Below are 25,172 nucleotides of genomic sequence, written 5' to 3' on the forward strand. Positions count from 1 at the left end.
AGACAGATGAAGATAAGCAGAGAATACAGGATGACCTGGACAAACTGGAGGAATGGCCTAAAAAATGGCTGCTAAATTTCAACTCAGGAAAGTGTAAAGTAAGGAAATTAGGCGAAGGGAGCAGGAGACTGAACACAAGGTACCATCTGGGAGGTGAAATACTGCAAGAGTCAAATAGAGAGAAAGATCTTGAGTTTGATATCACACCGAACCTGTCCCCAGAGGCCCACATCAAAAGGATATCATCAGCGGCATATGCTAGGTTGGCCAACATAAGAACTGCCTTTAGAAACTTGTACAAGGAATCGTTCGGGACCCTGTATACCACTTATGTCAGACCAATCCTGGAATATGCAGCTCCAGCCTGGAGACCGTATCTAGTAACATACAAGACGAAGTTAGAGAAGATTCAGCGGTATGCCACCATGCTCGTCCCGGAACTGAGAGGAATGAGCTACGAGGAAAGGCTAAAGGAGCTGAACCTCACGTCTCTGGAAAACAGAAAAATAAAGGGAGACATGATAACCACCTGCAAAATTTTCAGGGGAATTGACAGGGTGGACAAAGACAAACTCTTCAGCACGGGTGGGACACGAACAAGGGGACACAGGTGGAAACTTAGTACCCAGATGAGCCTCAGAAACGTTAGAAAGATTTTTTCAGTGTCAGAGTAGTTAGTAAATGAAATGCATTAGGAAGTGATGTGGTGGAGGCTGACTCCATACACAGTTTTAAATTTAGGTATGATAGAGCCCAATAGGCTCAGGAATCTGTGCACCAGCTGATTGACGGTTGAGAGGCGGGACCAAAGAGATAAAGCTCAACCCCCGCAAGCACATCTTGGTGAGTACAACTAGGTGAGTATAGGTCAACCAGGATGGTAAGAAAACAGAACAAAGTTTGAAGAGAGGAACAGGACGAGTCATACATGGAGATGACTGCTAGTGCATGGAGGGGAATTACGGGGGGAATTGAAGGACATGATGGAAACCATTAGTAAACTGCAGATGGAACTAAGTACAGTTCAAGAGAAGTTTAAAACATATATAAACAAGATCTGCTCAGACTCTGGCCAAGGCAATTAACCCCCAGGTAACAGGGGATGTAGCAATGGCTGGGACCCCTATAACGGTTGCCACCTTTGCTAAAATGCTGAGGAGGAGCCCAGATGCCATGTCCACAGTCAGGGAAGTTGCAATTAAAGCAGTAACTTCACAGGAGGCAGCTAGATGCACGATCCAGCTAATGGAAAGGAAATGAGCTGTAGTCATGGTAGGTATTAAGGAACAAGAAAGTTCCAAGAAGGAAAACTTGAGGACTAAGGTCAAAACTGCAGTGTCAGGGATACTAAAGGAGATAGGAATGGAAGGGTCTGTAAAAGGTATAGAAAAGTTTTTCCAGTTGGCCAATACAACAAAGACGAAACTCGATTGATCAGGGTAATATTCAGGAACGAGGACTATCAGAAAGGACATACTAGTAAAGAGGAGTAAACTGAAAAATGCAAGGCATTACAGAGAGGTATACCTTCAGAGGGGCACGACCAGGGACGAGATAATAAAGGTAGCAGATGCAAGGAAAAGGCACAAGGAGAACAAATGGAGCCAGGGAATCTCAGCATCAAACCCAGCAGTTCCTGAGAGGAGTGGGGAACCCCAGTCCAGCAATTCAGGAACCCCCAGAGAGGACTGCAACACCCCAACCCACCACATAGGAAATGTATATGTTTATCTCTCAGAATGTTCTGTAATACGTTTATTGCTTGTGATGTGTATCTATGTATGTATTAACACGCTGTACTGAACGGGGTGAGAATAGCTTGAGCTACCCTTTGTGTGTATTTTACCTCAATAAACTTATTTCAATTTCAACCCACCACCCCTTAGGAGAGCAGCTCAAATCCTTCCTTGTCCCTACACAATGCCCATCATACCATCCAAATCCTCCCTCCCCCACTTTCCCAGAGTATTCCCTGCCTTCCCATCCCTTTCACTTCTTCCTGCCCCAAGCAGGCCCAGACAAGATCCCCCACTCCACCCCCCCCAAACCCCTGTTAACTACACCACAGGAGGATGAGCCCTCAACCCGAGCACTCCCTGCCCCTCCACCTCGCACCCCCCGAACTTATTCCTGTCCCAAGCAGGCCTGGGCAAGATCTAAGCCCTCCATTCCTCACCCCACCTTCCCCCAAGCCCTTGGTAACTACCCCACAGGAGGATGAGCCTACCCAACTAGCAATGCCCATGCAATGGCTTCCTACACTAGTGGGGAGGGTGGGTGAAAATGGATATAGCAAAGTGAGCTTCAAGGTAATGTACTCAAACATCGAAGGGATTATCAATAAAGCAAATTAACAGGGTGAAAGAGCGCAGGAAGAAAACCAGATGTTATAGGACTCATGGAAACAAAATTGTTAGGAGTCATAACAGACGCCGTGTTTCCAAAGAACTACTATAGTAAGGAAAGAGAGGGAAGGGAGAGGAGGAGTGGGCCATGCTGATGAATAGAACTTCCAGTCAGTTACGGATTCAGAGACTACATAGCAGGAACTATGACAACGGGTGGATTTTAGATAATAGTGACAGTCATTTACAACCCTCCACTAAATGCCAGAAGACCCAGACAGGAGTTCGATAGGAACAACGTAGCAACCAATAAGATAATACCCACATGGAGGTGTAGATACATTGGGAGGTAAATTCTTGGAAGTGGCGACAAGGAACTTTCTGACTCAACATCTCAGGGTACCCAAAAGAATGAGAGGCAATGACAAACCAGCTAGACTCGACCTGATATTCACCTTGAATGAGTCATAAATAAGGGAAGTCATATTTTAAGCCCCCATGGGTATGACTGACCTTGTGTATTGACATTTTCGTATCTGCTAGAGGTAGGGAAACCTATCCTAGGATTAGATTGGAAGGGAAAAGTCTAAATTACCGAAGAGGAAAACATGACGAGATGTGGAACTTCCTAATGGGAATATCATGGGAAACAGAACTCAGAGAGAAGACTGAACAGGATATAATGGACTATGTCACCCAGAAGTGCCAGGAAGCTACAGACAGGTTTATCGTGGGCCAAAGGAGAAAAACAAAGGAAAGCAACAGAAGAATTCATGGTTCAATCAGGAATGTAAGGTAGCAAAGCAATTGAGTACAAGAACTTGGAGAAACTACAGGAACAACACAACACAGAGAGCTTGGAAAGATACCAGAGAGCAAGAAATGAGTACCTCAGAGTGAGGAGAGAAGCAGAAAGACAGTATGAAAATGACATCGCGAGTAAAGCTAATACCCAACCAAAACTGCTCCACAGCCACATCTAGAGGAAAACAGCACTGAAGGAACAAGTGATGAAACTGAGAAAAGGGGAGACCAGATACACAGAGAATGACAAGGAGGTATGTGAAGAACTCAGCAAGAGATTCCAGGAGGTCTCCACAATAGAACAAGGAGAAGCCCCTGTGCTAAATGAGAAAGAGGCAAACCAAGCAACCTTGGAGGAATTTGACCTCACCATTGAAGAGGTCAAAAGGAATCTGTTGGAGCTAAATGTGTCAAAGACAGTTGGGCCTGTCAGAATCTCACTGTTGATACTAAAAAAAGGTGCAGAAGCACTAAGTGTACCACTCTCTATGGTGTATAACAGGTCACTGGAAACAGGAGACCAACTGGAAAGCTGGATGACAGCTAATGAAAGCGCAATATACAAAAAGGGTGTCAGGCAAGAGGCACTGAACTACAGGCCTGTTTCCTTAACTTGTATACCATGCAAGGTGATGGAAGAAGATCCTGAAGAAAAGGCTCGTAAAACATTTGTAAGGAAAGAGCTTTGTAGACCAGCATGGGTTCAGGGATGATAAATCGTGCCTCTCAGGTTTAATAGAATTCTATGACCAAGCAACAAAAATTAGGCAAGAAAGAGAAGGGTGAGCAGATTACATTTTATTGGACTTTCAGAAATCCTTGGACACAGTACCCCATAAAAGGCTTTTACAAAAGTTGGAGCATCACGCAGGAATTAAAGGTAAGGTGCTCTATTAGATAAGGGAGAATCTAAGCAACAGGAAACTTAGAGAAACTGTGAGGGGAAGACATCAGTGTAGCGAAATGTTAACAGCTGAGTCCCACAAGGCTCTCTACTTGGACCCATCCTGTTTAAAATATATGCAAACGATCTTCCAGAGGGAATAGAATTCGTTCCTCTCAATATTTGCTGATGATGTAAAAATTATTAGAAGAATCAAGACAGAAGACGACAGACAGAGACTACAGAACGACCTGGACAAACTGGAGGAATGGTCTAGAAAATGACTACAAAAGTTAAACTCAGGAAAGTGTAAAGTAATGCAATTAGGCGAATGGGGCAGAAGGCTGAACACAAGGTATAATCTGAGAGGTGAATTCCTGACACAGTCAAATAGATAGAAAGATCTATGGGTTGATATAACACCGAACCTGTCCCCAGTGGCCCATATCTAAAGGATATCATCAGCGGCAACTTGTGTAAGGAATCGTTCAGGACCTTGTATACCACTTATGTCTGACGATTCCTGGAATATGCAGTTCCAGCCAGGAGTCCATACCAAGTTAAACACAAGACAGAGTCAGAGAAGTTGCAGAGGTATGCCTCCAGACTCGTCCGGAACTGAGAGGTATGAGCTACGAGGAAAGGCTAAGGGAGCTGAACCTCACGTCCCTGGAAAACAGATGAGTAAGGGGATACATGATAACCACCTACAAAGTTCTCAGAGGAATTGACAGGGTTGACAAAGACAAACTCTTTAACACGGGTGGGACACGAAAAAAGGGACACAGGAGGAAACCTAGTACCCAAATGACCCACAGAGACCTTAGAAAGAAGTTATTCAGTGTCAGTGTAGTTAACAAATGGAATGCATTAGGCAGTGATGTGGTGGGGGTAGACTCCATACACAATTTCAAATGTAGATATAATAGAGGCCAATATGCTCAGGAATCTCTACACCAGTTGATTCTGGTGCAGAGATTCTTTGGTCCCGCTGTTGAGAGGCGGGACCAAAGAATCAAAGCTCATCCCCCGCAAGCACAACTAGGTGAGTACACACGTAATGTGATGTATGATTTTCATCGATGATAGTAGGTTTTCATTATTATATAAAGTAGGTTTTCATTATTATATAAAGTAGGTTTTCATTATTATATAAAGTAGGTTTTCATTATTATATAAAGTAGGTTTTCATTATTATATAAAGTAGGTTTTCATTATTATATAAAGTAGGTTTTCATTATTATATAAAGTAGGTTTTCATTATTATATAAAGTAGGTTTTCATTATTATATAAAGTAGGTTTTCATTATTATATAAAGTAGGTTTTCATTATTATATAAAGTAGGTTTTCATTATTATATAAAGTAGGTTTTCATTATTATATAAAGTAGGTTTTCATTATTATATAAAGTAGGTTTTCATTATTATATAAAGTAGGTTTTCATAATTATATAAAGTAGGTTTTCATTATTATATAAAACAGATTTTTATTTATGAAATATAAAACAGATTTCCAGTGATAAATATAAAGTAGGTTTTCAGTGAAATATAAAGCAAGTTTTCTTTGATATATAAAACAGGTTTTCATTGATGATATATAAAGCAGACTTAGAGGGATGATATATAAAGCAGACTTAGAGGGATGATATATAAAGCAGACTTAGAGGGATGATATATAAAGCAGACTTAGAGGGATGATATATAAAGCAGACTTAGAGGGATGATATATAAAGCAGACTTAGAGGGATGATATATAAAGCACACTTAGAGGGATGATATATAAAGCACACTTAGAGGGATGATATATAAAGCACACTTAGAGATTTGATATATAAAGCTATTTTTGAATTGATACACAAAACAAATTTTTATTGATGACAAAGCAGATTTTTACTTATACATACAACAGGTTTTCATTTATATATAAAGCAGGTTTTCATTGACGACATATAAAGCATACACACAGAAATCACAATAGCGTGATTCATCATATGAACAAATCCACAAAGGCCGTGATGAGGGTTCGAAACTACGTCCGTTATTATCCCAGACGCGCCTTAGTCGACTGCGCCACGACATATTTAAAAGAATTGCAACGAAGAGTGCTACCGCCCTCACGAGGTTCCCGCAGCTTCGTCGAAGCAGAAACCAGGGTTTCGAACAATTCCCTCATGCACCCGGGCTCTGTTAACCAAATGTTCTACCTCTTCGGCCTTACTTCAATTGTATTTCAGTTGTATTAAGATAAGGACGAAGAGGTAGAACATTTGGTTGACAGAGCCCGGGTGCATGGGAGAATTGTGTAAAACCGCGGTCAGTGCTTCGGAGAAACTGCGGGAGCCTTGTGAGGGCAGTAGCATTCCAGGTTGCAATTCTTTTAACTATGTCGTGGCGCAGTCTGCAAGAGTTGTGAAAGAGTAACTTATCATTTTTACAGAAAGTGTGAGGGAAGAAGTGATATTTTGCTATTCAACTTGACTAGACAATTGTTGTCAGTAGCAATTCGCAGCTGATGCCGTGTGTTCACTACAGCGGTTCTGATGCAATCAAAGAAGTATTTTCCTGTTCTCTACATGAGATGAGAGCTCGATGAACTGATGTCTTCAACAAGGTGGATGTATAGTTCAAAACTCAAAGTGTTGACTAAAACTTGGTAAACTGTATTGGTCTGTGTGTGTAGGTGGAGCTGCAGCCATGTTGGGTCATGGTAGTGGCTTTTTGGTTTGGCAAAAAAGCAGATTCCCAAAATAGAAGTTGCCCACTATATGACCCATTGCCAGACATTGATTGTGGAGCAGTTGGAACCTGAACTGGAGGCTGTCATGAACAATGTAATCAAGAGTGACAATGGTGTCAAAGGTCACATACTAAATACGCGGCTGTTTCGTGATTCATGTGAGGATAGGGAGGCTGAATATTACAGAAGGCTGAATATATAGAAGTAAGGTGGCTCTCACGCAGAAATGTTCAGAGTCGTGTGTGGGCTCTCAGAACTGAACTAAAAATCATTCTGGTGGATTAAAAACATACCCTTGCAGGCAAGTTGAGAACCTCCACTTGACTTGCACATCACACATGTGCTGACATTTTTGGGCAGGTGAATTCATTCCACAGTGCAAGGCAACAGAAGAACGTCAAAGTCATTTTACATGAGAAAAGATTTCAACATTTGGAACAAAGCTTCTGTATTGTAACCAGGAAGTGGAACAATAGATGATAGCCGTCTTTTTAAAGCTAGCAAAGTTTTTGGAAGAGTGTGACGATTTCAGTCTCTATGACATCAAGGAGTCAGTTAAAAACATCTGACTAAACTTTTCAACATCAAGTAGTCAGTTAAAAGCATCTTACTAAGCTTTGTGACATCAAGGAGTCACTTACATGGCATCTGACTAAGCTTTTCAACATCAAGGAGTCAGTTAAAGGCATCTGATTAAGCTCTGTTACATCAAAGACTCAGTTACAAAGCGCCTGACTGAACTCAAAAAGCTGTTCTCTGATTACATTCTCAGAGCTTGATTCATATACTGTCAGTTGGGTTGTAAATCCGTTCAACTGTCAGCTTGCTGATGGTCCTGACGAGCCAGACAGACTGTCAGAGACACGTCTTGATCTTCCCTCCGACAGTGAAGCTTGCTTAGAATTTCAGAACAATTCAAATCTCTCATCATTTTGAATGTCAAAGACTGATAGGATTTTAAATTTGCACATGTGGACGCGACAATAATGCTGCTCTGCGTTTTGCAACAATCTACCTTTATGAACAAGGTGTCTCGACGCTTATGAACTTGTCAATACAGTATAGACTAGGGCTGGACCCCTGAAGACAACATCCAAGCTGATCTGACATCCGAAAGTCCTGACATCCGTGTTGTTTTATCAAAAGCAAAACAGCACCAATTTCCAGAACTTTAAGAGGAAATGCTTTAAATGAAACGCTTGAGTTCTTTAATAACTTTTATTAATTTTTGAATGAGTGCTATTTTAATTACATAGCTTGTTTTTGTTAACTGAAATCGAATGGGAAAACATTGTAACACACACAGATCTGGGGTAAAGTTATCCAAGATCCCTGGCCTAGAAGCACACGGAAATGTATTTATCCAGATCTCTGTTCTTGCAGTGGCTCCTCCAAGCGTACCTGTGGCGGAGGACAACGCCAGATGACATTAAGAATGACACGTTATGTGAACCAGAACTATATATATATAGAACCAGAACTGTATATATATATATATGTATATATATATATATATATATATATATATATATATATATATATATATATATATATATATATATATATATATATATATATGTCGTACCTAGTAGCCAGAACGCACTTCTCAGCCTACTATGAAAGGCCCGATTTGCCTAATAAGCCAAGTTTTCATGAATTAATGTTTTTTCGACTACCTAACCTACCTAACCTAACCTAACCTAACTTTTTCTGCTACCTAACCTAACCTAACCTATAGAGATAGGTTAGGTTAGGTTAGGTAGGGTTGGTTAGGTTCGGTCATATATCTATGTTAATTTTAACTCTAATAAAAAAAAATTGACCTCATACATAATGAAATGGGTAGCTTTATCATTTCATAAGAAAAAAAAATCGAGAAAATATATTAATTCATGAAAACTTGGCTTATTAGGCAAATCGGGCCTTGCATAGTAGGCTGAGAAGTGCGTTCTGGCTACTAGGTACGACATATATATATATATATATATATATATATATATATATATATATATGTATATATATATGTCTGTGTGTGTGTGTGTGTGTGTGTGTGTGTGTGTGTGTGTGTGTGTGTGTGTGTGTGTGTGTGTGTGTGTGTGTGTGTGTACTCACCTAGTTGTACTCACCTAGTTGTGTCTGCAGGATCGAGCATTGACTCTTGGATCCCGCCTTTCGAGCATCGGTTGTTTACAGCAATGACTCCTGTCCTATTTCCCTATCATACCTGGTTTTAAAATTATGAATAGTATTTGCTTCCACAACCTGTTCCTGAAGTGCATTCCATTTCCCCACTACTCTCACGCTAAAAGAAAACTTCCTAACATCTCTGTGACTCATCTGAGTTTCAAGCTTCCATCCATGTCCTCTCGTTCTGTTACTATTCCGTGTGAACATTTCGTCTATGTCCACTCTGTCAATTCCTCTGAGTATCTTATACGTTCCTATCATGTCCCCCCTCTCCCTTCTTCTTTCTAGTGTCGTAAGGCACAGTTCCCTCAGGCGCTCTTCATACCCCATCCCTCGTAGCTCTGGGACGAGTCTCGTTGCAAACCTCTGAACCTTTTCCAGTTTCATTATATGCTTCTTCAGATGGGGACTCCATGATGAGGCGGCATACTCTAAGACTGGCCTTACGTAGGCAGTGTAAAGCGCCCTAAATGCCTCCTTACTTAGGTTTCTGAATGATGTTCTAACTTTTGCCAGTGTAGAGTACGCTGCTGTCGTTATCCTATTAATATGTGCCTCAGGAGATAGATTAGGTGTTACGTCCACCCCCAGGTCTCTTTCACGCGTCGTTACAGGTAGGCTGTTCCCCTTCATTGTGTACTGTCCCTTTGGTCTCCTATCTCCTAGTCCCATTTCCATAACTTTACATTTGCTCGTGTTGAATTCTAGTAGCCATTTCTCTGACCATCTCTGCAATCTGTTCAGGTCCTCTTGGAGGATCCTGCAATCCTCATCTGTCACAACTCTTCTCATCAACTTTGCATCATCCGCAAACATCGACATGTAGGACTCTACGCCTGTAAACATGTCGTTAACATATACAAGAAATAGAATTGGTCCCAGCACCGATCCTTGTGGTACTCCACTTGTTACTGTTCGCCAGTCCGACTTCTCGCCCCTTACCGTAACTCTTTGGCTCCTTCCTGTTAGGTAGTTCCTTATCCATTCTAGGACCTTTCCCCCCACCCCCGCCTGCCTCTCGAGCTTGAACAGCAGTCTCATGTGCGGTACTGTATCAAAGGCTTTTTGGCAGTCCAGAAATATGCAGTCTGCCCAACCATCTCTGTCCTGTCTTATCCTCGTTATTTTATCATAGAATTCCAGAAGGTTTTTAGGCACGATTTCCCTGTCCAGAACCCATGTTGATGTTTGTGCACGAACCTAATGTTCTCCAGGTGTGCAACCAGTCGCAGCCTAATTATTCTTTCCAGTATTTTACAGGGGATGCTTGTCAGTGATACAGGTCTGTAGTTAAGTGCCTCCTCCCTATCTCCTTTCTTGAACATCGGCACGACATTTGCCTTCTTCCAGCAACTGGGCAATTCTCCTGACATAAGTGACTCATTAAAGATCATTGCCAGAGGCACGCTGAGGGCCTGTGCTGCTTCTTTTAGTATCCACGGTGATACTTTGTCTGGTCCAACTGCTTTAGTTGCATCTAGAGTTGTCAACTGTTTCATTACCTCCTCTGCTGTCACCTCTATATCTGATAGTCTTTCATCTAGGGTAACCCCTTCCAACAATGGGAGCTGCTCAGGCTCGGTAGTGAACACTCCATGGAAACTGGCATTCAGTGCCTCGCAGATTTCCTTGTCACTTTCAGTATATGCCCCCTCTGTCTTCCTTAGTCTTGTCACTTGGTCGTTCACCGACATTTTTCTTCTTATATGACTGTGTAGTAACTTAGGTTGTTTTTTCGCTTTGATTGCAATATCGTTCTCATAGTCCCTTTCCGATGTTCGTCTTATGTTAATGTAATCGTTCCTAGCTCTGTTGTATCTGCTTCTGTTGTCCTCTGTTCTTTGTCTTCTGTACTTCCTCCACTCCCGTCTGCTGGCCATTTTTGCTTCCTGACACTGTCTATTAAACCATGGGTTATTATATTCCTTCTTATTTTTTCCCTTTACCGTTGGTATAAATCTCTCTTCGGCCTCCTGGCATTTCTGTATGACTAGGTCCATCATATCTTGGACTGTTTTTCCTCTAATTTCTTCCTCCCACTGCACTTCACCCAGATAGTCCCTTATCCTCATATAGTCCCCTTTCCTGTAGTCAGCTCTCCTTTCCCAGATCTCTTGTCCCATGGTCATAAGTTTGAATTCCATCATGTAGTCAAAGACTAGGACACAATGGTCACTGGCCCCTAGAGGTATTTCATGCTCTAAATTCTCGATATCTTCTACGTTCTGGGTGAAAATCAGGTCTAATAGGCTCGGTGCATCTCCTCCTCTTTCCCTTGTGTCTTCCTTCACATGTTGTGTCCGGAAATTCCTGTCTATAACATCTACTAATTTTGCTCCCCACGTTTCGTCCCCTCCATGGGGATTCCTTGATTCCCAATTTATCTCTCCATGATTTAGGTCCCCCATGATCAGCAGCTTCGCTCTCATTCTGTGGGCTAGTGTTGCTGCCTTCTGCAGTTCATCTATACATGCTTTGTTGTTGTCATCATACTCCTGCCTGGGTCTTCTACTGTTTGGTGGGGGATTGTAGATTACCAGGATCACAATCTTCCTCCCATCTACTGTCAGAGTTCCATGTATGAAGCTTGTGCACTCATTGGTAACTCGATTTCCCAGGTCTTCAAACTTCCATTTCCGCTTTATTAGGAGTGCTACTCCCCCTCCCTGTCTCTGTGTCCTCTCTTTTCGTATCACCTGGTACCCTTCAGGAAAGATTGCATCTGAGATCATGTCATTAATTTTAGTTTCCACAATTGCAACTATGTCAGGATCTGCTTCACTCACTCTTTCTTTTATCTCTTCTGCTTTATTAGATACCCCATCAGCATTGGTGTACAAAACCTTGAGATTCTTCATGGAAACTCTTGTACCAGAGTTCTCCCTTTCTCTGGGGGTCTGGGGGGATCTGGGTGATGTCTGGGAGGTGACTTGGGGCAGAGGGGATCTGGGGGATCTGGGGGGTGTCTGGGGGATGACTGGGGGCGGGGAGGGTCCGGGGGATGTCCGGGGGGATCCGGGGGGTGTCTGGGGGGGTCCGGGGGGTGTATGGGGGGTGAAAGAGTTCAGGAGGGGGGTGTTCAGAAAGAGTGCTTGGGGGGCTACTGGGGGCTGGGCTTCTAGGAAAGTAGGTAGGAGGGTCTGGGGTAGGGCCTGGGTAGGTAGGTCTGGAGTAGGAAGGGCATACTGGGTCTGAAGATTAGGGAGGGCATAGAGGGATTGGGAGATAGCGTAAGGTTGGGAGACAGATAGAGGTTGAGAGGTTGGGAGGGGGAAGGATAGAGGGGGTGGGGGGGACCTCCCACCTCCCTCGCAAGGGTGGGGGGTCACATGGAAGGAGAGGGGATGAGGAGGGGTGAGGGCTGGGTAGGCTTTGGGTGTTGAGGGGATGAGGTCTGGGTGGGTTCTTGGGGTTGAGGGGATGAGGTCTGTGTGTGTGTGTGTGTGTGTGTTTGTGTGTGTGTGTGTGTGTGTGTGTGTGTGTGTGTGTGTGTGTGTGTGTGTGTGTGTGTGTGTGTGTGTGTGTGTGTGTGGTTGTACCTAGTAGCCAGAACGCAATTCTCAGCCTACTATGCAAAGCCCGATTTGCCTAATTAGCCAAGTTTTCCTGAATTTATATATTTTTCTAATTTTTTCTTATGAAATTATAAAGTTATCCATTTCATTCTGTATGAGTTAATCTGTTTAAATATGAGTTAAAACTAACGTAGATATATGACTGAACCTAACCAACCCTACCTAATGTAACCTAACCTATCTTAACCTAACCTAAACTAACACAACTAAATCTATAATTTATGTTGTTAATATAATATAATAATAACAATTCAAATAAACTGATTGAAAACAATTGATTGAAAATAACAAAAATCACTCGGCCTATTAGGTAAATCGGACCTTGCATAGTAGGCCGAGAAGTGCGTTCTGGCGACTAGGTCCGACATATATATGTATATATATATGTCGTACCTAGTAGCCAGAACGCACTTCTCAGCCTACAATTCAGGGCCCGATTTGCCTAATAAGCCAAGTTTTCCTGAATTAATATATTTTCTCAAATTTTTTTCTTATGAAATGATAAAGCTACCCATTTCATTATGTATGAGGTAATTTTTTTTTTATTGTAGTTAAAATTAACGTAGATATATGACCGAACCTAACTAACCCTACCTAACCTAACCTAACCTATCTTTATAGGTTAGGTTAGGTTAGGTAGCCGAAAAAGTTAGGTTAGGTTAGGTTAGGTAGGTTAGGTAGTCGAAAAACAATTAATTCATGAAAACTTGGCTTATTAGGCAAATCGGGCCTTGCATAGTAAGCTGAGAAGTGCGTTCTGGCTACTAGGTACGACATATATATATATATATATATATATATATATATATATATATATATATATATATTTATATATATATATATATATATATATATATATATATGTCGTACCTAATAGCCAGAACGCACTTCTCAGCCTACTATTCAAGGCCCGATTTGCCTAATAAGCCAAGTTTTCATGAATTAATGTTTTTTCGTCTACCTAACCTACCTAACCTAACCTAACCTAGCTTTTTTTGGCTACCTAACCTAACCTTACCTATAAATATAGGTTAGGTTAGGTTAGGTAGGGTTGGTTAGGTTCGGTCATATATCTACGTTAATTTTAACTCCAATAAAAAAAAAATTGACCTCATACATAGAGAAAAGGGTTGCTTTATCATTTCATAAGAAAAAAATTATAGTAAATATATTTATTCAGGAAAACTTGGCTTATTAGGCAAATCGGGCCTTGAATAGTTGGCTGAAAAGTGAGTTCTGGCTACTAGGTACGACATATATATATATATATATATATATTTAAAATTAAAAGTCATATATTTTTATCTATCCATCTGCAAAAGTCTACTCACCAGGCTTTGAATCCTTGTTGCCTGTAGATTCTTTGAGCGCATGCAACGTCATCGGAAATGTTGCTGTTCAGTAGGCCTGAAACATACATATATAGTCCATTAACTAGATCAAATTCCAAGTCACGTTTTTGAAAATGTAATAAGTTATTACGAAACGCGTTCAAGTGTCGCGGCAGACTAGAAACAAAAATGTATTTTGGAGAATTGATTTTTCAATTACCATCGACAGCAAAAAGAAACATAAGAAGTATTGAGAAATATCGTTTTAGAATTATTAATCTTACTTTTTCGGTCATATTTAATAACATATGTTTTTTCGTTGAAATGATAAAGTTATCCATCTTTTTGAATGAGTTCGTTTTGTTCTATTTGAGTTAAAACTAACGTAGATATATGACCGAACCTAACCAAACCTTACCTAACCTAACCTAAACTATCCTATCTTAACCTAACCTAAGCTAACATAAGAAAGTCAATAATTTATGTTCTTAATAAAATATAATAATAATATTTAAAATAAACCAATTGGAATTTTTTTTTAAATAAATATAATATATTGAATTCGGGCTAACCAGATAGCAAGCCAGCACACTAACCTATACACCATAGCAGATCATTAAAAGGATTGAGAGTCAGCGGCTATTCAACAACTCCAATCCCCAACGACGCCAGTTAATGGTAAGAGATTAGACAAACGTTCTACCATCTCAATCATGTTTACTAGGGAAAACTCGAGCCCAGATGAACCACACATGCGCATAAACGCACAAGTAAAATTTAATAATTAACACACAGAACTCTTCCCCTATGATTGAACTGAGCTTAAGCTAACCAGGTGGCAAGCCATTACACTAACCAATACACCAAAGAAGATCAATACAAGGATTGAGAGTCGGGCGGCTACTCAACGACTCCAATCCCCAACGATGGCATCGTTCGGGTCGTTGGCCACCTACTGCCATATTTCCATCTTCCTAACTCCAATCTCCAACAATCCCCCAGTACGACTCCTGGTTAGCTTAAGTTCAATTCTCTCATAGGGGAAGAGTTCTGTGTGTTAAATATTGCTTATGATTTATGCAAGTGTGTGGTATACTTCGCTTGAGTTTTCCATAGTAAATATGATTGAGATGGGAGAACGTTTGTCTAATCTGTGAATTTGAAAATGATTCACAGATTAGACAAACGATTCTTTCTTCTGATTCACAGAAAAATGTGAGAATGAACTTTGGAGGGTTAATTTTTCAATTACCCTGGACAGTGATGAAAAATGTAAGAAATATTAAGAATATTCGTGTTAGAATCATTAATCTTACCCTTTTGGTCATATTCAACACATATGGTTACAAGAAAGACTGCTAGTGTATATGTGTGTATATATATATATATATATATATATATATATATATATATATATATATATATATATATATATATATATATATATATATATATATATATATATATATATATATATATTAATAAATATGACCGAAAAAGTAAGATTAATAATTCTAACACGAATTTTCTCAATCTTTCGTACATTTCTTTTCACTGTTGGAGGTAATTTAAAAATCAATTCTCCAAAATTAATTTTTATTTCTAGTCTGACGCGACACTTGAGCGCGTTTCGTAAAACTTATTACATTTTCAAAGACTTTACACATACACAACTGAATAGAACTTACATATCTCCGATTTGTTTATATCTACATTTGAGTGAGGTGGATGGGATGAGGTGGTATTTAATAGGGTATTAATTTCATCAACACAAGACAGAACACGAAACAATGGGTATTGAAATGGAAGTGATTGTAGAAAGCCTATTGGTCCATATTTCTTGATGCTTCTATATTGGAGCGGAGTCATGAGGTGGGTAGAATATAGTTGTGCATTAATTGGCTGTTGATTGCTGGTGTTGACTTCTTAATGTGCAGTGCCTCGCAAACGTCAAGCCGTCTGCTATCGCTGTATCTATTGATGATTTCTGTGTTGTTTACTAAGATTTCTCTGGCGATGGTTTGGTTGTGGGAAGAGATTATATGTTCCTTAATGGAGCCCTGTTGCTTATGCATCGTTAAACGCCTAGAAAGAGATGTTGTTGTCTTGCCTATATACTGGGTTTTTTGGAGCTTACAGTCCCCAAGAGGGCATTTGAAGGCATAGACGACGTTGGTCTCTTTTATAGCGTTCTGCTTTGTGTCTGGTGAGTTTCTCATGAGTAGGCTGGCCGTTTTTCTGGTTTTATAGTAAATCGTCAGTTGTATCCTCTGATTTTTGTCTGTAGGGATAACGTTTCTATTAACAATATCTTTCAGGACCCTTTCCTCCGTTTAATGAGCTGTGGAAAAGAAGTTCCTGTAAAATAGTCTAATAGGGGGTATAGGTGTTGTGTTAGTTGTCTCTTCAGAGGTTGCATGGCGTTTCACTTTCCTTCTTTTGATGTCTTCGACGAAACCATTGGAGAAGCCGTTGTTGACTAGGACCTGCCTTACCCTACAGAGTTCTTCGTCGACTTGCTTCCATTCTGAGCTGTGGCTGAGAGCACGGTCGACATATGCGTTAACAACACTCCTCTTGTACCTGTCTGGGCAGTCACTGTTGGCATTTAGGCACATTCCTATGTTCGTTTCCTTAGTGTAGACTGCAGTGTGGAAACCTCCGCTCTTTTCCATGACTGTTACATCTAGAAAGGGCAGCTTCCCATCCTTTTCCATCTCGTATGTGAAACGCAGCACGGAACTCTGCTCAAATGCCTCCTTCAGCTCCTGCAGATGTCTGACATCAGGTACCTGTGTAAAAATGTCGTCAACATACCTGTAGTATATGGCCGGTTTCAAGTTCATGTCGACTAAGACTTTTTGCTCGATGGTACCCATGTAAAAGTTTGCAAACAGGACACCTAGGGGAGAACCCATGGCGACCCCATCTACTTGCTTATACATGTGCCCATCCGGGCTCAAGAAGGGTGCCTCTTTAGTACAAGCTTGGAGTAATTTCCTCAGAATATTTTCTGGTAAGTCAAGAGGAGTACAGGCTGGATCACGATACACTCTGTCGGCTATCATCCCGATTGTCTCGTCCACAGGTACGTTGGTAAACAGTGATTCTACGTCCAACGAGGCTCTTATCCCTGTGGCCCGTGTGCCCCGCAGTAAGTCAACAAATTCCTTTGGAGACTTCAGGCTGAAGGCGCAAGGAACATAAGGAGTCAGCAGGCCGTTGAGTCGCTTCGCCAGTCTGTACGTGGGTGTGGGTATCTGGCTAATGATTGGCCGAAGTGGGTTTACAGGCTTGTGTGTCTTGACATTTCCATACGCATATCCAGGTTTATATTCCCAAATGGTCTTTGGCAGGTGGAGTCCGGATTTCTTGGCGTTCACAGTTTCGATCAGTTCAATTCAGTTCAATACCCATCCGGGTATATATATATATATATATATATATATATATATATATATATATATATATATATATATATATATATATATATATATATATATACGTAGTCGGTCAGAGATGATGATATTTACTTAGGTAGGGAATTAGCTTTCTTTTTTCAGAGCACAAAGTTCGCTAATTCTGTAAGTATCATATTCATTTAGTGGGAAAACCCTTGCTTATGTCTTACAGAGACTCGGCAAGGTATGCCTACATTCTTGGACTACCTAATTCACTTTTGGAGCAATTATATGTTTCATTTGTTTTAGAAACTCAGTTTCATTTATTTAGTAGGATTTTCTTGCCCTTATTCTCTTACATTGAGTACCGGGTACAAGATTTCCTGCGATTTTGATTGACTAATCATTTACCATCCTATAATTAATGTTAATTGTTAAAGATTAAAATTCCACAGGATAGTTACCAGTTGCCACGTTATCCTGTTTCTGACATTTAGCATATCACAACTATATTCGTTGTACATTTATTTGCTATCTTTCACCATGTTTCGTCTCCAAGCTTTTCGTAACGATCCAGCAGGTGAAATAGGGACTTTATGTCGTGCCAAGAGGAATGAATTACAAACTCTTGCACACGAGTATCAACTAGATGTTCCCCATGGAGCCAACAAAAATGAATTACATAACTTAATTGTGCATCACCTCTTAGATGAAGGGACAATTGACTCTGAAACTCACGAAACTTATTCTATTACAGATAAACATGAGTTGGCAACTATGAAACTGAAACTAGAACTTGCAAAACTTGAGAGGGAGCAACAGCAAGAAGCTATCCACATGAGAGAAAGAGAGGCTGTCCTGGCGAAAGAAGCTCTACAAATGAGGAAAGAAGAAGCTGCAATAAGGAAAGAAGAACAAGAACGAGAGGCTGCAATGAGGAAAGAAGAGCAAGAACATGAGATGGCCCTATTCAGAGAGCGTGAGCGAGTACAGCTTGAAGCAAAACAACGCCACCTGGAGATACAACGCGAGCATGACAAACAGCAAGCGGCTATGGCTATAGAATGCCGTCAACAAGAACTCACGTTGGAGACTACACACCTCACTCAACGCCAGCAAGCTACCGCCAGTCTTCCAGTAAGTTTCAATGTTTCCCATGCAAGTAAGTTAATGCCACCATTCGTTGAGACAGACATTGATGTCTTTTTTACCACCTTTGAGACCCTAGCTAATAAACTTAACTGGCCTGCTGATCAATGGTCTACCCTTCTCAGAGTGCATCTTACAGGTAGAGCTGCAGTTACTCTCAGTACCTTAGCGTCTGAGAATGACTACCAGACCCTGAAGCAAGTAGTGTTGGACGCCTACCTTCTCTCCACCGAAAGCTACAGACGAAAATTCCGTGATCATCTTAAGGCAAGTACCACCACCTTTCTAGAATTTGCCAATACCAAGAAAAGATATTTTATGTAATGGCTGGAAGCAGCACATGTCTCTACATTTGCAGAACTCATCAACCTCATGCTAGTTGAGGAATTCTTGAGACGTGTTCCCCCTTCCGTCCGTTTATATCTAGCAGATAGAGAAGAAACCGACTACATCAAATGTGCGAAGTCGGCTGACACTTACAGCCTCATCCACCGGTTGACACCAAAACCACCTTCCACTAAGAAGTCTTGGTACAGTTACGATAAAGTGAGTACAGATCAAGCGAGCTCACAATTGTATTGTAAGTATTGCAAACTCTATGGACATACCATAGATAGATGTGGGAAGGCTCAATACAAGAGCAATGAATCTACTAAACCCAAACAGACTCCTCCTAAGTCCGGTAAGCCTGTGATGAATGTTGGTGTTCATGGTAATGATCTTTCTCTCTTCAGTAAACACCTGTATTCTGGGACTGTCTCTACCAATGGTACAGATTCGGAGGGACGTTTCAAATTGAAGATCTTGAGGGACACAGCGGCTCTTCAGTCCATTATAATGAACTCGGCTGTGTCTAACGTCACCTACACCGGGGAAACCGTCCTTATCACTGACCTCACTGCTACCACTCCATATCCACTCGCCAGAGTCCACCTGAATTGTCCCTTCGTGACCGGTGAAGTCCAAGTCGCCATCAGGGAAAAGTCTTTTCCCATGCCTGGAGTGCAACTTCTCCTGGGCAACGATTTGGCAGAAGATCTGCAACCGTCCAACCTGATCATCACGGACAAACCCCAGGTGTGTACTTCTGTAATGGATAATCCCATCTTTGGATATGTTCCAGCTAAGGTTCAAGAAAGTGATAATGTTTCTCCTCCGGTTTTGGTGACCACCCGTGCACAAGCTGCACGACCGCAACCAGCTGATTCTACTACCGCTGTCCCTCAAGACCCTCAGAATCTACCTCCAAATCTTACCAGTTTGGAGTTCCGTAAGTTACAGAGAGATCAATCATTAACACCATTATTCTTCCATGCTGAGACTCAACCTGACAGTAACCCTGGGTTCTTCCTAAAGAATGAGTTGCTCTACCGCAGATACAGACCCAGCAAGCTGAAGGAGGATAACGATTGGGCCAATGCCGAACAACTAGTGATTCCCACCAGCATACGGCCCGATATTCTACACCTGGCCCACGGAGCTCTTTCTCACTATGGTTTCAACAAAACCTACCACGGAATCAGACAAGACTACTACTGGCCAGGTATGGTAAAATACGTTAAAAAATACGTACAACAGTGTCATATATGTCAGATGGCAGGTAAACCTAACATCTCTATTCCCCAGGCTCCACTAAAACCCATCCAGGTGCCTGCGGAACCTTTCCACAGACTCATCATAGACTGTGTTGGTCCTTTACCCCGGACCAGTTCTGGCAACGCATATATATTAACTATCATGTGTCCTACCACCAGGTTCCCCATAGCAGTTCCAGTAAAGAACATTACGGCAGCTACTGTGGTGAAACACCTATTGAAGATCTTCACCCAGTATGGATTTCCAAGAGAGGTTCAAAGTGACTGTGGCACCAACTTCACCAGTGATCTCTTCAAGAAGACACTGGAGGAGTTCCACATCACACAGGTAATGTCCAGCCCCTATCATCCTGCTTCACAGGGTTCTCTTGAACGTAGTCATCAGACTATTAAAGCACTCCTAAAGAAGTTCTGCAATGAAACCTTGAAGGACTGCGATAAACAACTTGATCTAATTATGTGCATTTTCAGAAGTCTCCCAATGAGTCTCTAGGAGTATCTCCTTATGAGATGCTCTACGGACGTAAGTGCTGTACTCCTCTCAAAGCTTTCAAAGACTCTCTACGTAATGCCACCTTCAGTGACCCTCAGAATGTGCCTCAGTTTCTTCAAAACTTAAAACACATTCTAGAGAGAGTACGTAAATTTGCTAATGACAATCTATTGAAAGCACAGAAGAGGATGAAGACTCATTTTGACCAAAGCAGCCAATTAAGGAAATTTAAACCAGGAGACTTCGTGTTGGCATATTTTCCCATCCCAGGTTCTCCATTGCAAAACAAGTTTTCAGGACCCTTCCGCATCAAGGAATGCAGAAACAACCACAGCTACGTTCTTGAGACTCCAGATAGGCGGCGGAAGACCCAGTTGTGCCACGTCAACCTCCTGAAGCAGTATCAAGGTATTCCCCCCACTGTGCTGGTATCAGTCTCCACATTTAAAGGTCCATACCTCCAGAGTGAAACCTTCCCTGCTTCTCCCGAAAGCACTAACACTGAGTCGGTGCTTTCCAACTCGGAAATCCTTGCTAATCTTCATAACTATTTTCAGGACAATAATGGTGCACCTCTCATCAGAATCTTCAAGGAACACCAGAAGTTGTTCAACGATGATCCACAGGAGTGTAATTTGGTTCAGCACGACATCCAACTACTCCCCAACACACGGCCGATTTATCAACCTTTCTACCGAATCAGCCCGAGTAAGAAGGAAGTCATGCGTGTTGAGGTACAGTACCTCCTGGATCATGGGCTGGCTACACCTTGTGAGTCCCCTTGGGCCTCACCCTGCATCTTGGTGCCAAAACCGCATGGTAAGGTGAGACTATGTACCGACTATCGGAAATTAAATCTTGTGACTGTCAAGGATGCGTACCCCTTACCTAGAATAGATGACATCCTTGACGCCATTGGTCATGCGTGGTACCTATCGAAGCTGGACTTGTTAAAAGGATATTACCAGGTATGTTTAACGGAGCGAGCTAAGGAAATATCTGCCTTTACCACTCCTTTTGGTCTTTACAGATACGAACGCCTTCCCTTTGGACTATGTAATGCCCCGGCCACCTTTCAGCGAGCTGTCAACCGCGTCATCCAGGGCTTGGATAACACCTACGCCTACTTGGATGATATCGTTGTGGCAACCAACACCTGGAGCGAACATTTGCTCCAGCTGCAACGATTGTTTGCCAACCTCCTGTCGGCCGGCCTCACCTTCAACTTGGGCAATTCCACCTTTGCCAAAGGTAAAGTGCGTTATCTTGGTCATGAGATAGGGAGTGGCAGAATAGCTCCGTTAAACATACATACCCTAGCCATCCAGCATTACCCACAGCCTACCACCAGGAAGCAGCTCCTGCGCTTCCTTGGTCTTGCCTCCTACTACCGTAGGTTTGTGAGGAACTTTAGTGCGGTGGCGACACCATTGATCACTTTAACCAGCCCCAAGCAACGGTATCATTGGACCATTCAGCAAACCATTGCTTTTGAACAACTTAAATTCCTGCTCTGTTCTAATCCTATTCTCGCCTCGCCAAATATCTCGAAGCCTTTCATCCTTGTTGTCGACGCCAGTGGTACCGGCATCGGGGGTGTTCTCATGCAACAACGAGGCGAGAAGATTCTGCCTGTTAGCTACTACAGCTACAAATTAAAACCACACCAGAGGAACTACAGCACGATCGAAAAGGAGCTTCTATCCATCGTCCTAAACTTGCAGCACTTCGAACCGTACCTGCAAGGTACTCGGTCTACCACCATCTACTCGGACCACAATCCCCTACGCTTCCTGCAGCAAGCCCAATTCAACAATCAACGGCTTCTACGATGGGCTTTATATCTGCAGAATTTCAACCTGGAGATCTTCTACATCAAGGGTTCTGACAACATCATAGCAGACGCCCTCTTCAGAGTCTATGAGGTAGAGGCTGCTCCACCTACCACTCTACCTCCTGAAGACGTAACTTCACCCGGAACCGCAGGCTGCGGGGGAGAGTTGTGACGAAAATCTCTTTCAAGAGAGATTGAGCCTGCTCTTCCCTACTTAAAGTTACGTCAAGTTAACAAGTATAAGATGCTACATTCAAGATGCGTCACCGGTAGCACAAAATGTTTTGACCAGGAGGCAAAACGTACCTAAGAACCCCCCAACTCCACACACCCTCCACGCCGGCTCGTCATCAACCAGCAAACTACTTATCCCAGCCTGCCTGCTCCTGATTGGTGACTCGCCGACCGCGCACCTGCACACTGCACCTCAGCGCCATCTACCTGAGTCGACGTCTGAGCCTGAACCAGTCATCAACTTCAGAATATTCTTTGTGCTCTTAGAGTTGACATCTCTCTCTGGCATACAAAGCTCTCTGGCTTTCGTATACTAAGGGAGGTCTCAGCTAAAGCCAATATTCTCAGCACTATTTCAACATTATATTATTTATTCTATAGTGTTTTTGCATTTATCTTTGTCATTTAATTGCACCAGTCATTTACCCGAGATTTGTCTTTATTTTCATTTATGTTTAAAGTAAATATATTAAAGTTTCATTGTTCATACTTTGTATTTTACGTGTTCCTCCCTCTCACTTACCACAGACAACAGGCAAGCAGTCTATTTTTTTTTTGTAAGTATGACCAGGCATTGACACCTGCCATTGGAGGACTGCCGAACATCTATACTCCAACACTTTCCCGTCACAATATATATATATATATATATATATATATATATATATATATATATATATATATATATATATATATATATATATATATATATATATATATATTATATATATCAGTCTTTAAAAGGTATTTTATAAATGACACAATTATCACTACGAGAGCTGTTCCTATCTAATAGCTTACCAACAGTATTTTCGTAGCTAAACAATACATGTATATTAAAAAGTTTCAAGGCCTTGACAATATTCTCAAACCCAGACAAATATGGTAAACATAAGACATTCTTTGGGCGAATTCTTTCACTGTATATATTATTATAATATGTGCGACGTGCTTTGCTACGACAAAGCATATGTCGACCGTGCTCTCAGCCACAGCTCAGAATGGAAGCAAGTCGACGAAGAACTCTGTACGGTAAGGCAGGTCCTAGTCAACAACGGCTTCTCCAATGGTTTCGTCGAAGACATCATAAGAAGGAAAGTGAAACGCCATGCAACCTCTGAAGAGACAACCAGCACAACACCTATACCCCTATAAGACTATTTTACAGGAACTTCTTTTCCACAGCTCATAAAACGGAGGAATGGGTCCTGAAAGATATTGTTAATAGAAACGTTATCCCTACAGACAAAAATCAGAGGATACAACTGACGATTTACTATAAAACCAGAAAAACGGCCAGCCTACTCATGAGAAACTCTCCAGACACAAAACAGAACGCTTTAAAAGAGACCAACGTCGTCTATGCCTTCAAATGCCCTCTTGGGGACTGTAAGCTCCAAAAAAACCAGTATATAGGCAAGACAACAACATCTCTTTCTAGGCGTTTAACGATGCATACGCAACAGGGCTCCATTAAGGAACATATAATCTCTTCCCACAACCAGACCATCACCAGAGAAATCTTAACAAATAACACGGAAATCATCGATAGATACAGCGATAGCAGGCGACTTGACATCTGTGAGGCACTACACATCAAGAAGTCAACACCAGCAATCAACAGCCAATTAACGCACAACTATATTCTACCAACTTTAAGACTCCGCGCCAATATAGAAGCATCAAGAAATATGGGCCAATAGGCCCTTTGCAGTTACTTCCATTCTTCCTTTTAATTTACCCAATTTATACCCATTGTTTCGTGTTCTGGCTTGTGTTGAAAGTTTTGTTCACCTCATCCAAAACTGTTGTAACATATCACCTCACCCAAATGCAGGTATATAAAATGAATGCCGTTTAAATTATAGCATAGTAGAACTCTGTTTAGTGCTTGCATTTTATAGTTGTGTGTGTGTAAACTAAAGTCTTTGAAAATATAATAAGTTATTACGAAACGCGTTCAAGTGTCACGTCAGACTAGAAATAAAAATTAATTTTGGAGAATTGATTTTTCAATTACCATCGACAGTGAAAAGAAACATAAGAAATAATGAGAAAATTCATGTTAGAATTATTAATCTTACTTTTTCGGTCATATTTAATAATATATGTTACAAGAAAGACTGCTACCAAAATATACTAATATATATATATATATATATATATGTCGTACCTAGTAGCTAGAACGCACTTCTCTGCCTACTATGCAAGGCCCGATTTGCCTAATAAGCCAGGTTTTCATGAGTTAATTGTTTTTCGACTACCTAACCTACCTAACCTAACTTAACCTAATTTTTCGGCTACCTAACGTAACCTAACCTATTAAGATAGGTTAGGTTAGGTTAGGTTCGGTTGGTTAGGTTCGGTCATATATCTACGGTAATTTTAACTGCAATAAAAAAATATTGACCTCATGCATAATGAAATGGGTAGCTTTATCGTTTCATAAGAAAAAAATTAGAGAAAATATATTAATTCGGGAAAACTTGGCTTATTAGGCAAATCGGGCCTTGCATAGCAGGCCGAGAACGGCGTTCTGGCTTCTAGGTACAACATATATATATATATATATATATATATATATGTCGTACCTAATAGCCAGAA

This window comes from Procambarus clarkii, chromosome 18 (assembly GCF_040958095.1).
Source record: "Procambarus clarkii isolate CNS0578487 chromosome 18, FALCON_Pclarkii_2.0, whole genome shotgun sequence".
In the NCBI taxonomy this organism is placed as follows: domain Eukaryota; kingdom Metazoa; phylum Arthropoda; class Malacostraca; order Decapoda; family Cambaridae; genus Procambarus; species Procambarus clarkii.